This window comes from Myotis brandtii, unplaced genomic scaffold, assembly GCF_000412655.1.
Source record: "Myotis brandtii unplaced genomic scaffold, ASM41265v1 scaffold8, whole genome shotgun sequence".
Classification (NCBI taxonomy): domain Eukaryota; kingdom Metazoa; phylum Chordata; class Mammalia; order Chiroptera; family Vespertilionidae; genus Myotis; species Myotis brandtii.
Genome location: NW_005371219.1, coordinates 4,776,599 through 4,793,510, shown reverse-complemented (window position 1 = coordinate 4,793,510; position 16,912 = coordinate 4,776,599).

Here is a 16,912-nt window from a genome sequence, read left to right as displayed (position 1 = left end):
GAGAATTTGAGAATTTTAAAAGCAGCAAGAGAAAAACAGTTACCTACAAGGAAGTACCCATACGACTGTCAGCTGATTGAAATGATGCCAAGGGCAAAAGACAAAGGGAGAATTTTAAAAGCAGCAAGAGAAAAACAGTTACCTACAAGGAAGTACCCATACGATCAGCTGATTATTTCTCAACAGAAACTATGCAGGCCAGAAGGGAGTGGCAAGAAATATTCAAAGTGATGAATACCAAGAACCTACAACCAAGATTACTGTACCCAGCAACGCTATCATTTAGAATTGAAGGTCAGATAAAGAGCTTCACAGATAAGAAAAAGCTAAAGGAGTTCATCACTATCAAACCAGTATTATATAAAATGCTGAAGGGTATTCTTTAAGAAGAGGAAGAAGAAGAAAAAGGTAAAGATAAAAATTATGAACAACAAATTGACAACAAATACATATCTATCAACAAGTGAATCTAAAAATCAAGCCACTAAAAAATCTGATGAACAGAATAAACTGGTGAATATAATAGAATCAGAGGCATAGAAAGGGAGTGGACTGACAATTCTCAGGGGAAAAGGGGTGTGGGGCGTGCAGGAAGAGATTGGACAAAAATCTTACACCTATGGACGAGGACAGTGTGGGGGCAGTAAGGGCATGGGGTGAGGTGAGAACTGGGTGGAGGGGAGCTATGGGGGGGAAAAGAGGAACATCTGTAATAACCTGAACAATAAAGATTTATTTAAAAAAAAAGAAATGATGAGAAAAGCAAAAAAAAAAAAATACAGATGATTTGTTATTGTGCACTTGAACCTGTAGAATTTTATTAACTTGAAACCTGTAGAATTTTATTAACTAATGTCACCCCAATAAATTCAATAAAGATAAATATAATTAATTATTGAAAAAGAAAAGGAAAAAATATTTTTAATGCAAATTAAATTTAATTCAAACTTGAAAAAAGGAATTAGATTTATTCTTTATGGTTAGAGGATAGATCTAGGATCATTGAGTAAAAATCATAGAATGAGGATTTACTCAAAGGGAGAAGTATAATAACAATATTATTTAACTGAACACAGCATGGAGTGACTGAAAAAGTGTATATTCCTCATTATTAGTTTGAAGTGTCTTGTGCTCATTTGCCCTATTGTGGAAAAAATTATGCATCATACAGATGTTCTGAAAGACATACATTTAAGAAACAAGATATAGGAGGTGATGGGAGATTCTGGATATAGGAAAATCAGCCTAGAGGCCATTGATAGGTAATACTATACTCATTGTACCTATTATACCACTGTTATTGATTCTACCAATGCCTATGAGCTCGTGGTGCTAAGGGCTTTACATACATTGTACCTTCTAATCCTTCCAAGACTCTACATAGTACACACTGTCCCTCTTTTTATATTATAGATAAGGTGTGGAACAATGGGAATGGGAAAGTAGAGAGGCATTTGAAAGGATAAGAGTGAGATGATTAATATGCTACAGGTAGTAAAGCAATGGGCTGAAGTTAAGGTCAATTGCTATGACTGACTATGCTCCCTATGCCACATTGCAGCACAGTCCTATATAATCCATGGCAACTGGTATTTACTGGGTACCAATGAGTAATGAATCTCAAAAATCAGTTTTTATCTAATGATTTTTTTCTCAAGCTGTTTTACAGTAGACCATTACCATCATCATAAAAAGTATTATACATCTCTTAGTCACAGGCATCAGAAGCACCGGATGAGGTCCTCAAAGATAAAAAGAAGGACTGTGGGGCACATGGCTGAAGACAATATAGTCATTCAGTGAAAAAGAAAGTGGCCATCAACCTTATCTTTTATTATGACTACTCAGGGACTGATTTACTTAATTCTTTTTAATGAATACACAGCAACCATGTTGCTTCAATTGTTGACGACAATGCCAGACTTTTGCAGTATCATTATCTTCCTGTTGACCAAATTTTTGGAAGAAGGGTGTAGATGTATCATTTATAGGTTATCTTTAGATTTTTATATCTGTGTTGCCTCCATCTAGAATTTTCTCTGACTTCTTCACTCAGGCTTTAAAAGTTTCATTCATATTCTCTCTCTCTCTCTCTCTCTCTCTCTCTCTCTCTCTCTCATTTCCTTTTCCCTCCCAATGCCCCTGGGACAGGGTACCTTCACCTAGAGTTAAGGATGGACTCCCCATGAAGCGGATGAGGGGCTGTCTGTCGGTTAGACTTTGAAATTTCGTCCACAAGTGGTTCCCAGGCACATTTGTGGAGAGAGCTAATTCAGCCCACAACCTGTACAGAGCCACCTCCCCTGTTAGAGCCCTTGTCATATTGAGTCCTTTATGCACCCTGAATTCCTTAAAAGCAAGAAATTGAATTTGTTTTTCTTTTTTCTGCTGCTTCTCATTGCTTCCCTCCCCACAACCTCTAAAGCTAGAAATATAATTCACACTCATGATTTATTAAAATGAAAATCATGGATGTGACTAAGATAGATTTGTAACCACGTTAAACCATTCAGGTGAGTAAACAATGGGAAGAATGGATAAACCTCCTCTTCCGCCTCCTCTGGCCTACCTGAAGCTTATTCTTGTAGACAATATAACGCAATACATTATGTTATCGTAAATCGTTGGCCTATAGGTCATGCTCAGCAGACTGTATATGACATATAGTTTATATTCAACATATGTTCTTTGATTAATTCAAATTATCATTGTCTTCTAAACATCTAATATAATTTAATGATGTAAATTATTATTCTAGTTCTGGAATAGAAATAGGCAAACAGATGTGGATCAGTGAAGCTAAGAAATGGTATTTTAAACCAGCATAAATCAAATCCTCTAAAATAAGTGGCAGCAAATTACAAGTCAGTGAATAAAAACATAGCCAAACCACAGGTGGTTGCTTGGCTCAAATGTTTCTATAATGCTTGTAGGTGTGGCATGCAAGCTGCCATCTTCAGGCCCTACCACTCCTCACTGATTTGCAGCAGGCCTTTTACCACATGTATGTTAACTTCTTTGCTTCTTGAGGAATTTGAATTTGTATAACTTTTCTTGGAACTATGATTAAGATCAGTCTATTTTTCCCCTCAAATATTTTATCAAATTCCTTTCTTTAGGTTTCAGTTAGTCTCCTAAGCATTTAGAACTATAAGTTGCATTCCTAAAGCACAATGCCCACAGAGATGAAATAGAACATGAGAACTTGTATTAGTAATAGATGTAGTGCATTTGCTTCTACACATATATTAAAGCATGACTATTTAGGTTACATTTTTAGAAATAACTGTATGTTTTGATTATATTGAACATGATTGACATAATTTTGTTTTTCTTATTTAGGTAGCTCCCTAATTGTTTATGCATCGTGAATCTTGGGGAAGAAAAAAAAAGCCTTTCTAATATGTTTTCCTGCATGAAGTAATAATCCTTTGGTTGTGGAATTAAAGGTGTTCCGAAATAACTAAAGGAATAAAAATGCAAGTAGATAATGGTAAAAAAGAAGACCTTTTGAAGTCTAGAAAACAAGTTTTATTTATATGCAAAATATAATAATATAAACAAAGAAAAGTCACCAATAGAATATTATGTGGATGATTAAAGTTTTCACCATGCTGTACTTCAGTTGTTTGAGTCACTGGCTAGTTACTGATAAGAATGATAGGGAGTATACGGGGGAGCAGAGGAAGGTAGGAAAGGGTAAAGGGGGTTAAATGTATGATGACTGAAGGAGGTTTGACTTTGGGTACTGAACACACAATGCAATATAGGGTCATGTATTATAGAAGTGTACACTTGAAACCTATATAATTGTATTGATCAATGTCAACCTGGTAAATATGAATGAGCAACTATTATGGCTAGATCAACCTTGCAGTAGATATGACAACCAGGTAATCTTTAGATATTATTTCCAAATAATTTTAGTTTTCATGAACTGTAATAAAAATAATTTGTAGACATGGTTGTCTAATTCATTTATCATTCCTATATTACCTACACAGTCTCTGATATGTAGTTGGTCTCAACATATAAGTGTTGACTGTAGCTAAATGTGCCAGAATTATGACATGGAATCATTTAAAAAGTCATAACACTGAATACAGTTTGGACAATGACCTATGTTTTTCCTCTGAGATTTTTAATGCAATAAACTCTTCACCTCCCCAAATTATCAACATTTGTTTAAACTCTTTTATTCCTCCTTTCATTTAGCATACATTGAGCACTGACTGTGTGTTAGATGTTGTTTCTTTAGGATTCTAAAAATACAGATGAAGTCACTGTCTGCTCTAGAGCTTGCTACCTAAAGTATCAGCAGCAAGAGCTCTTAAAAATGTAGACTCTCAGGTCCTAACCAGGATCTAACTCGGGCCTCCTGAATCAGAGCTCGCATTTTAACAAGGTCCACAGCTGGTTCATGAACATATTTAAGAGAAGCACTGGGCTGCACACAAGAAGCACTTGTTTATAAAAATATAGATGCCTGCATTCAAGTGGAAAGCCAATGATATTACCCACCTTATCCAACTAAAAAATTCTCTGATAACTCAAAAAGTCTTTTTCAATATACAGATGAATCTTTTAAAGAGATTTTTATTGTTTTCAGAGAGGACGGGAAAGGGAGAGAGATATAGAAACATCAATGATGAGAGAGAATAATTTATCAGCTGCCTCCTGCATGCCCCACACTGGGGATCGAGCCCACAACCTGGGCATGTGCCATGACCTCCTGGTTCATAGGTCAACGCCCAACCACTGAGTCATGCCAGCCGGGCTATGTAGATGAATTTTTGTAGAAGTACTATTTAACTTGGCCACAAAATACATTTTAATTATGTGGCAACTATAAATCCTAATTATAACCTGTCATGATAAAGAAACAAATATACTAAGATTGGATGGGGATGCTTGCTTCTGGTCCTCTGTGTTAATATATTCTGGGAAGATTATATTAAGAAATTTTGTTTTGTTATAAAAGAAATGCTCTTCATAAATTTTAATGGTGATAAATTCTAGATGAAAGATTAAAAAAAGTGGGGGGGAGGAACCAGAGGAATTAGATCTTCTTCAATCTAAAAGGGTTAAACAGAGTTGAACTTCCATTAGGAGACAGCCATTTCTGTCACTTGGAAGAATGGCAGGAAGCAAAGAGTTCCATGTGAAGAGACAGCAAGAGCCCCAACTCAACAGGTGAGTCATGGGGGTCCAAAGAAGGTAACTTAGAATCTAGAGGTCAAGAGTGAAGCTGAATCACCACCAGGGGTGGATTAGATAAACCCTGGAGCCAGAATTAAGAGGAACCTCCTGATGGAAACAAATGTCAGTTGAGGTGCTGAGCAGGGCCTGTTCTGAGGACAGGAGCAGAGCAGGTCAAAGCAATACCTGGTATCAAAGATACCAGAGGCATCTATAATAATAAAAGCATAATATGCTAATTAGAGCAGATGACCTTCCTGATGAAGCTGGGGCTTCGAGGGAAGCCTGGGTCCCGGGGGCCAGAGGGAAGCCAGTGCCGGCAGCCAGGGGAAGGAAGGCCTACTTTTGCACGAATTTTGTGCACCAGGCCTCTAGTGTTGCATATAATGTACTAACCAAAAAAGTCCATTTGAGGAAGAAACCTGGGGAATCCCAGCTGGTCCTAGGGAACCAGCATTTGCTCCTAGTGAAGCTATGGAGCTGCTGAGCCACATTATGTTAATGATGAGTGCATTATAATGTGTTCTACTTAAACCTCAATTCAATAGTTGTAATCAGATCAGATGAAGAAAAACATTCTCTCCTGTGCTTTCTTAAGGTTTAATGATTTTCTGTGATCTGCTTTGGAACAAACTTTTCAAGGTACTTGGTATACCTAAAGATGATCATTTTTTGTATATTTAAAATTTATGATAGCAAAGTTTCCTCGGTGTGTTTCTTATGTGGTGTTTCCTGGATTAAGGGTCAAGAAATAAAATCCCCAATAAATTAGGTAAAACATAAAACACCGCTGGGTACTGTGAAAATGGCCTGCATCCAAGAACAGCATGCAAAAAAGCAAGCACTTTGCACTCCTTAAACCCTCCTAAGTTTTCAACACTTATTTATTTATTTATTTTTCACTTCTTTTAAGGAAAACCCTTAGATACACATTGTGGCAAGGACTTTCTGTCCCTTGGGTCTCCTGGTTTCCTTATTTAAATATTGATTTAAGAGCTGACTGAAACAGGCTAACGACACATGACAGGTAGAACCCCTTTTTAACAAACTTAATAGGGCACCAACATGACTACATTATAACCACACTACCTGCACATAGAAGCCTGTGGTCCATGTGAACAGATGAGGTGTCAACAGCGTATAAAAATCGTTTTATAGGCTTCATTTTCATGAAAGAACAAGTGTGGAATTGTACATCAGCATTCTGTGCTGGGAAGATAAACATGGCAATGCTTAAATTTACACCTTCATCTGAAACAGTCCAACCAGGCTATTGACTGTTCCTGAAATATGCTTTTCCCTCTCACTTTTGTATGACTTTCCTTCCCTATCCAAATTTGAACTGTTTTTCAAGGTATATACATGTTCCTCTTCCTCCATGAAGTCATCCCGGACCCCTCCCCCAACTGCATGAAACCACTTCCTCTTCACACTTAGGAAACCTTTTTTGCCTCATAAAGATATAAAATAAAGTTCACCCATTATATCTGCACCCATCATTTTTTTTGTGTGTAAATGTGGTTTATAACCAGTCCCACATGTTTGGGACAGAAGTCCTACACCACTGCATGGTAAGTTACCCTGCTCAGAATTTAGTAGGGAACACAGGCCCTCTTCCTCCCACCCCTTCATACTGCCAAGTCCCCATGGCCACACTTAGCGATAAATAGGAAGTCAATAGAAACTAGATAAATAATGGAATAATTAAATGGATGGGTTATTAATAATGAGCAAGTATAGTGTATCAAAGGACAAATTAATTCTACTAATAAATAAAGACATGAATAAATGTGATTTGTAGAACTGCATGCTCAGAAAAAATTCTTCATTCTGTACTTAACATCACGCTGGTTTCCTTGGTTCCATCCCTTAATAATCTACAGGACAGTGATGCTCAAACCTGGGTGCAAGTGAAGATCACCTGAGGAGTTTTTGAAATGACCTTGGGTCCCAGATCACAGACTTGCTATATCAGAATCTCCAGGGGAATGGGAGAGAATGGTGGGGGAGAGTACCTTATCATGGACCTCAATTATTCACGAGGATCCAGATCTAGGCACTGCTTCCACTTGTGTGGTTGCAAGTAGCTCCTGGATCTTCCTCTTTGTGGCTATGGCTGCACCAAGCCTCTCATCCTTACAGCATCAATTCTGTGCTCCAACATTCTGAGAAAAATGGCTGAGATTCTCTCTGATTAGACCAGCCTTGGTTTGGTTACCAAATTCCTTTTCCCCAAACCAACCCTTAGACCATTCTTTAGACAAAACAAATTGCAATAACTAGTGGAGGCATTAATCTCACTCAAACTTATCAACTGGGAAATTCAGAACCAAGGTAGAAGGGTAGATGAAATCATAAATACTGGGGAAGCAATTGGGACATATGCTTATTTTCTCTCTTAGCAGGTCTATTACTAGAGGGCAGGGATATCTGCTCAATCATCCATCCAAGTGGTGAGCCTAGGTTCTTTATTGATGTAATGATGATATAAGAATATTTATAAAATAAGGATTTAAGAATCAGTCCTAATTTCTTTATTATCATAGCTTAAAATTAGGGTCTATAGTAATGATTTTTTAAAAATCTAAAGTTCTTTATATGCATTATCCAATTTGTTCTCACTAAATGTGTATTAGGCAATGAATAACTTATTAGCCTCGCTTAGTAAGTGAAAAAAGTCTAAAAGATTAAATGTTTGCCTAAATTTATATTTCTGTTTAGGCAGGATTACAATTCCGTCTTCTCATGCCCATTCTAATGATTTTCCCACCTTATCACATTTGAATGAAAAAGTAATAACAAAACCTTTCATACACATGATGACATTTTTATATAAAACTAGTTTCTATAACGGCTAAGGCAAAGTAGAAATTTATCTAGAGTCTATCTTCCTCAGAGCTCTGCATAACTTAAATTATCCACCTGCCAGATATAAAGTGAACAGTCAGTTTAGAAAATAAAATTTAAAAATGATAACTGTCTGAATCTACACTCTATGTTTTAATCTTTGTGTCTCTTGGTGACATGTTAAAGCAGCATCAGAGAATTATATGGTACCTTTAAGATGTCATCCAGAACAAAGGCCTCATCAGTCACAGCTGGCCAAAGGAAGTCTAGGACTGGCAGCAAGCAAATCATTCGATAAAATGTGTCTTACCTTCCCCCACTTAATCCTCAATGCCAGCTACCTCCTCTGGCATCTGACCAGCAGTACAGTCTGGACTTTGCTTTCCTATAGCTTTTTAAAAATTTTTATTGAATTTATTGGAGTGACATTGGTTAATAAAATTATATAGGTTTCAAGTGGCCAAGTCTATAACATATCATTTGTATATTGCATTGTATTTACCACCCAAAGTCAAGTCTCCTTATTTCACCATTTATTCCCTTTACCTTCTTCTATCTCCCCCTATTTCCCTTTCCCTCCGGTAACCATCATACTGTTGTCTGTGTCTAGGAGGTGTTTTCTTTGTTTTGTTTTGTTTTGCTTAATTCTTTCACCTTTTCACTCAGCCCCCCAATCCCCCTCCCCTCTGACAACTGTTAGTCTGTCCTCTGTATCTATGAGTCTGTTTCTAGTTTGTTTGTCAGTTTATTTTGTTCATTAGATTTCACATATAAGTGAAATCACAGGGTATTTGTCTTTCTCTGACCAGCATATTTCACTTAGCATGATATTCTCCAGGTCTATCCATGCTGTCACAAAGGGTAAGCTTTCCTTATTTGTTACAGCCAAGTAGCATTCTATGGTGTAAATGTACCACAGCTTTTTTATCCACTCATCCACTGATGGGCACTTGGGCTGCTTCTATATCTTGGTTATTGTAAATAATGCTTCAATGAACATGGGGGTGCATATCTTCTTTCAAATTAGTGTTTCAGGATTTTTAGGATGTATTCCCACAAGCGGAATCTCTGGATCATAAGGCAGTTCCCTGTAGCCTTTTGAAATGGCTTTTGCTACTGTCCGTGGAATGCTGTTACTGACCCTGCTTGTTCCTTATGCTTCGGTCCCCTGATGCCTCCAACGTCTTGGAAACAACTTGATAAAATGTGTCTTATCTTCCCTACTCTGGGCCTCCTGTTCCTATTACAAGCCTGGCATGCCTTCCCTTGAGTTTGATCTCTGACTACTCCTGTTGTGTGAGTATCTGCCAAAAGCTATTATTGACTGAGTTTTAATTTGGAAAATGCAAATATACCTCGCATACATCTGTTTGAGACAACAGGAAACCTGTGCAGAACTCTTGGGACAAAGAACTAAACCTAATCTGCATGCCTAGGCACTTGCAAAAATACCTAGAGATGCTTTTCTTGATGCTGTCTTCACACCTTGTAAATCTCTAGTGGTGATATTTGCTCAGAAACGAAAATGCGCAGACTCAAAGGCTCAGTCCTATAGAGGCCCCTGTGCTCCTTTCCAGCAGAGCTTCGTTATTTCATCTGTGACCCAGGATATAATGAAGCAGGCAGATTGGAGCTGTACTTTTCATACAGTGAGGCCCAGGAAACACTGAAGCAAAGTCCATGCACAGCCATACTTTTGCAGAGGGCTAAACTACTGTCAGATCTTAGATCTGCAATCGCTCCCCGGCCTGTGGCTTGTAAGTAATTGGAAGCATCCTGATGCTGCCCTGCCAACACCATCAGAAGACGGTGGAGGAACCAGTGGGTTTGTTTCAGATGTTTCCTTAAAATTCTATGTGTTTCCAGATGTGAGAGGTGGAAATGATTCTCTTTCATTATTAATCAACCATTGGAAAGCAAAACTATAGTCAGAGACACAGAGAGAGATAATTAATTGGTTTCTGATGTTATACATACTACATAGCATAGCTTAAGCCTCCTTCAAACCACAGTCTGAAAGATGGTAGCTCATCTGATTGAAGTCACAAAAATGGGTATTTATAACAATGAAAAATCTGTAGGACTGGATGAGGATATCTGCTCCTTTCCTGTTGTAAAATGTCTATTGCCACGTGTTCTACTATATAATCTGTTATAAGAAATGTGCTACCTGAAAGATTTAACTGTATTTTTGGAAGATCAAATCTTGCCCAGCCAGTGTTGCTCAGTGGTTGAGCATCGACCTATGAGGCAAGAGGTTGCTGGTTCGATTGCCAGTCAGGGCACATGCCTGGGTTGCAGGCTCAACCCCTAGTAGGGTGCATGCAGGAAGCATCAATGATGCTTCTATCTCTCCTCCCTTCTCTCTCTCTCTAAAATCAATATAAAAATATTTAATTTTAAAAAATATTTAAGTCTTACTGCCAGGATAGCTCCCTTTTAAATGTTATGAAATTTGATGACTGTCATTAGCAGTTTTATTCCTTCTTTCAAAGATGTAAAGTGGATACCTCTTTCATCTAAAAGTTGATGCTAAAGTAAGTCAAGGGATTTTTTTTTTAATTTACTGCTCTATGGAGCTTAATTCTCATTTCCTTCTGGGAGAGGATGAGCTTCGTTCTAGGACTGAATATGAAAACCTATCAAGTCCTCCTGGGACATCAAATATTAGTGTCCAGAGAGCAGAGAAGCCCTTTCTTGGGAAATGCATGTGGGAAGCAAGCAAAGGTGGCCAGTGGTTCTGTTCCCTGGTTGCCCTTCTCTCCAAATGACCACTGGTTCTCAATCACTGGTACATTCCAGAATTGCATGGTGGTGTATATACACCCCAGGAGCCAGCCTGACTGAATAAGCCTAAGGAGGTCTGAGCATCTGTATTATAATGATGAGATAATGCTGATGCACACTAATGCTAGAACCCCTATTTCCCCAAATCCCTTTCAGTGAATACACTATACAGTATCCCTTCATCAAATTCGTGTCCCCTATAAATGGATGTTCTCTTGAAATAAGAATGAGAAGCTGATTGGAGATGAACAAGCTCTACACAAAGCTGTTTATTATATGCTAGGTAAACTCTGCCTTTAGTCACTGCAACAGCAAACAACTGTAAGAACACAGGAAAAAAGCACTAAACAGAACTCAGAAAACCCAACACAAATATTGAATTACATTGGCTACACCCCTGAAGTCCTTAGCCAAAACCATTTTATTGAGGCTGTCTCTAATATTGACTACTAGAGGCCCAGTGCACGAAAATTCGTGCACTCAGGGGGATCCCTCAGCCTGGCCTGTGCCTTCTTGCAGTCCGGGACACCTCAGGGGATGTCTGACTGATGGCTTAGGCCCGCTCGCCATGGGGAGTGGGTCTAAGCCACAGACGGACATCCTTAGAGCTATCGAGGAGGCGGGAGAGGCTCCCGCCACAGCAACTGCGCTCGCAGCTGTCAGCCCGCCTTATGGCTGAGCGGTGCTCCCCCTGTGGGAGTGCACTGACCACCAAGGGCAGCTCCTGCATTGAGTGTCTGCCCTCTGGTGGTCAGTGCACATCATAGCGACCGGTCGTTCCACTATTAGGGTCAATTTGCATATTACCCTTTTTTTATATAGGATAATACTATAGGCTATAGAAATATCAGGTAAACCTATTTCAGCATCCGCAATGATAAAGGAAAAAAGTCTATTTCTTGCATTTTTGCCACTCTGAGTTTCTTACGTAAACAAAATTGTTGATACTAAATGGTTCTAGAGGAGTTGCTGCTTTTAACTGTGCTGTTGTCAAGATTCCCTGCAAAGAAATCTATTTTAGTTGATTCTTACAGTAACATTTTGCTGTCCCATCTGTACCCTAGCTTGTAACCTTGTAAATGTCTCTGTAGTGAGAAGTGCAGATATTTTTGGTAAGCAGGGCCAGGAGCTTTTGTTACTGCATTTTTTAAAATTTAAAATATTAAATTGCATGGCTGGTATAAAGTTCTAGTTTTAATTCAACCAATTGTTAGCCCTGTGCTGAGGAAATACATTTGTCAGGCTCTTTGGTGTGTAAACAAGGTGTATGGATTTCTAGAACAGCTTCAGTGGAATAGAATAGTTCCTAGATAACATGTGGCCTCTTGAGTGGGAAGAGATTTGCAGGGATTAAAAATATGTTGCAGCAGCTGCTTTCAAGTATTTATAATATACTCCAGCATTGCTGAGTCAACTTGATAAAGCTGAACCAGCTTTAGAGTTGTTCATAAGTAGAGACTGGCTTTATCAGCTCTGAACAAGCTAAATCATCACATAATAATCCTTGTCAAAAAATATGCTCTTATTTGTAATCAAATGGTTTATCCACTGAAAATATCTTCCATGCGACATATGTGTTGCTTATTTTTCTTGATAAATGTAACATGTCTGGCCCTGGCTGGTGTTGTTCAGTGGTTTGAGTGCCAGCCTGGGCACCAGAGTTTCAGGTTTGGTTCCTGGTCAAGGATATGTGCCTGGGTTGCAGGTTCGATCCTGGCCCTGGTCAGGGTGCATGGGAGAGGAAACCAATTGATGTTTCTCTCTCACATCCATGCTTCTTTCTCTCTCCTTCTCTCTCTCTCTCCTTCCCTCCCTTCCCTCACTTCCACTCTCTAAAAAAAAAAAAAAAACAATGGAAGAAGTATTCTTGGGTTAGGATTAACAACAACAAAAAAGTAACATGTCTATTTATATTATATTATTTACTATGCTTCATGAATGCTGTCTGAATTATTGCAAGGCAATTAAAATCAGAAGTCATCAGTAACTTTTGCAATGGTAAAGATAATTTTTTTATAAGTCCCCTCTAATTCCTTCAAAACCTTTTGCTTACCATGAACAAAATAATGGGAATGTACCCTTTCTCTTTTAAAAACCAATAGAATCTTATCTCACTTAGTCATATGTCCTTCTCTGCCTGGGAGTCTTAACTGTGGCTGCTTCTTTTGACTCATGATGTGGCCTTAGTGTTACCACCATTGTCCTTTATATTCCAAGATCATATGCCACTGTCTCTTATTGGATTTTTAGGAAGAGTAACCTTGCTATGACTTCCCAAATTATTTTCCCTCAAATAAACACTATGTACCATCATACTTTTCACACCAAATTCAGTATAGATTTTTCTAGATTGAGAGTTATCTATTATTGCATTACAAATTATTCTAAAACATAGCAGCTTAAACAACATTATGCATTTATTATTTCACATAATTTCTATGGGCTGGGAATCTGAGAGCAGCTTACTTAAGTGGTCTGGCTCAATCTTTCATGAAGTTGAAGTCAAGATGTCAACTGGAGATGCACCATCATAAGACTTGATATGGACTAAAGCAGGGGTGGGCAAACTTTTTGACTCGAGGGCCACAATGGGTTCTTAAACTGGACCGGAGGGCCGGAACAAAAGCATGGATGGAGTGTTTGTGTGAACTAATATAAATTCAAAGTAAACATCATTACATAAAAGGGTACGGTCTTTTTTTTTTTTTTTAGTTTTATTCATTTCAAATGGGCCGGATCCGGCCCACGGGCCGTAGTTTGCCCACGGCTGGACTAAAGGATACTCTTCCAAGATGGTTCACTCACAAGTTTGGCAGGTTAGTGCTGGGTGTTGGCAGGAGGCCTCAGTTCCTCACCACATGAACCTGTCTATAGGGCTACTTGAGTGTCCTCATGACTCAGTGCCTGGCCTCACCTACAGCAAGGTGGAAGCCACATATATTTTAAAACCTAGCTTGGATGTTATACATCTTCATTTCTGCAATATCTTACTGCTTACACAGGTCAGCCCTTCTCATTATGGGAGAAGAATAAACAAAGGCGTAAATACCAGTAACAAGAAAAAGAAATATAAGTTCTAGAGAGATTGTTTTCATAGCCACCCATTGCCCAGAAGTTATTCATTCCCAAACCTAGGATGAGAAGATTACAGTTCTATCCAGAGGGCTGAGACCAAAGGGAAATAGTGGAAACTGCTGAGGCCCAAATGCCCTAACAGACCAGAAAGTTGTAATCAGAACAGGGACCCCACAGGTAGGTACAGCAAATGGTCACTGTGGTCAATGTCAGCAGGATCAGAAAGAAGATGAGACCTGAGATTATGGACCTTGTGCTCATACTTTCTCTAGGGGCTTTCTTTCTTTTCTTTCCTTTTTAAATATATTTTTATTGATTTCAGAGAGGAAGTGAGAAGGAGAGAGAGATAAAAACACCAATGATGTGAGAGAATCATTGACCGGCTACCCACTGCATACCCCACACTAGGGGACTGAGCCTGCAACCCGGGCATGTGCCCTGACCGGGAATCGAACCGTGACCTCCTGGTTCATAGGTCAATGCTTAACCACTGAGCCATGCCGGCCGGGCTCTAGGGGCTTTCTTTAGAAGACTTCTTCTAAGATAAGTAGGATGCAAAAAGCAACACAAGACAAAAAGCCCAGAAGTTCGTGACCATTAAGAAAACCAATTTAAGAAAAAAAATTAGTGCAGAGTTCTAGGTAAATAAATGCATGAAAGATTTTCCTGACCAAAGAGAGAGGAATATCTCCCATTCGGGAGGCAAATGCAAATACAAGAATACAGATGTTCAGAGACAAAGGCAGATGAAGTAAAAAGGAGTTTCAGAAAGAGTAAGAGCAGACGCTATAGTTAAGATGTTCAGCTTAATACTCTGGGAAGTAGACTTCAGGAAGTGCAAGGGTGTATGCAGAAGCCTGTAACCATTGGGTTTCAGACACATTATTGTAATAGAAGATGCCTTGTTTGTTCACTCGTCATGCATTGAGTACTGCTGTATATCAAGCATCGTGAAGAAGAACATGATCCGCATGGAAAGGACCACATTAAAAATAAGAACTGGAGTCAGGATTGCCCTTGCTTCATCAGTGGTGGAAAAATACATGGGTCCCTGGTTAAATGGGAAAGCCAATAAACAGGAATTACAACTATGTGTCCAACATTTTAATTATGGTATTTAAGTGCCCAGGCTAAATGCATAGTGGAGGCATTATAGAATGTACTTAATTGTAATCCCAAGGGCAAGGAACATGTTTATTTATTTTGCCTAAAACTAGTCTGATTTTCCTCAGCCATTCCCTCTGTCTGGATGGCAATGGAAAACAAACAAATATAATTTGTAGTGTAAGAAATTAAACAACAATCCCTTTAGGAAATGGTCTCTTTGCTCAAGCTCTCCTAGTTCAGTATCCTGCACTCTAAAATGTAATCTGGAGAACGGAGGAGGATACGTGGGGCAGGGTTCGTATGATCTTGTAGGCGGAGGGAAGTGTCTGCTGATCTGCACAGCCTCACCTAGGTTCCCGGTGGTTGTGTGTGAACTGTTGGGTCTGCATCGCTAAGGAAGGACTAGCCCAGCCACATCCCTAAGTTGACATTCCACCTCTACTGATGAGGTTTGCCTCTTTCCACTTGGGATCTACTTTTCCTCAGCCTAGTGGCCTCACTCTTCAGTCTCAATCTCCTGTAGCTCCTGCGTGGTCTCTGCCTCATAGCCCAGTGGGCCTGGTTGGTTTCACCCCACCTTCTGAAACAGAGGCAGCTTTATCTTGGCCCAGAAGGGCCCCTGGCAGGATTGTGCCCAAGTATAACCAGTAACTTGAACAGACAATCTGCCTAAAGGGCCGTCAGAAGCAATCCTACACTGTCCCGCACAGCAGTTCAGAACTAGCCTGTCCTATGGAGCTAGTTTTCCCACTTCTTATAAACTCTTGGGCAAGTTTCATAGTTTTGTACTTACTCTCAGATAATGAAAATTCCTCCAGTCAATTCTAATACAAAAAGTGTCATTTATGTAACTAATATGTCCAAGATGGGGGTAAAGGTTTAATCTCTAGAATTTAAGGTTGAATTTTCTTTTGTCCTCCAGTTTGTACCTGTACCAGGCTGGATACCTTCTTCAGAGGGAAAGAAGTGTGTCATTAATTACCTTCTTTATCTCTTTATCTTTGCCTTCTCTCTCTTCTTTGCACTCACTGGGCTGAGGAAGGATGAAGTGGGGAAGAGAAAGGAAGGGCTGGCAGGTTGTATTGGGCTGGCACTGAGCATCTTTGGTGTGAGTTCCTCTGGCCACAGCAGCTGTTGAAAGCCTTTTGTGGTCACTCTGTCCTCCTGATTCTTCTGCTGGCCTCTGAATACAGCCCTGCAACTCCCGCAGGGCCCCGCCTGCCACCAACAGCTTCTCCTTAGCTCCAGCATCCACCACCAGTTCACCTTTGGTTCTTTCCGCTGCAGATGCCATGCTCTCTGGCAGAGACCCTCCTGGGCATCATCCTTTTAAAATAGCCCCAGGCCAACATTTCTACTGCAAGTTCCACATCTAGTTTTAAAGATTCCAGCTCCTTTGATTATCTCTCAGTGGGAGTACACTTAGTTTTCCCCAAGCAACCCTCTCCACTTGCTGGTCTCTTCAGGCAGCCTCTTAGCATTATGCAGGCATTAAACAGAAGTCTACTGTGTCCTCCAAGCTTCATCGGGGACATTTTAAACTGAATTAGTTGTTTTCTTGTTAATAATAATGGCCTTTTAATTTTGAAACTATTCAAAACTTAACTGGCAGCCAGCCTTGGTGGCTCAGTGGTTGAGTGTCAACCTATGAACTAGGAGGTCATGGTTCAATTCCCGGTCAGGGCATATGCCAGGGTTGCAAGCTTGATCCCCGATCATGCAGGAGGCAGCCAATCAATGATTCTTTCTCATCATTGATGTTCTATTTCTCTCTCCCTCTCCCTTCCTCCCTGAAATCAATAAAGATATATTAAAACAACAATAGCAAAATCCTAACTGGCTCAGACTGATGCCTCAGTAGTTTAGTCCTCTACAGCATCCCACTGACACTCAACTG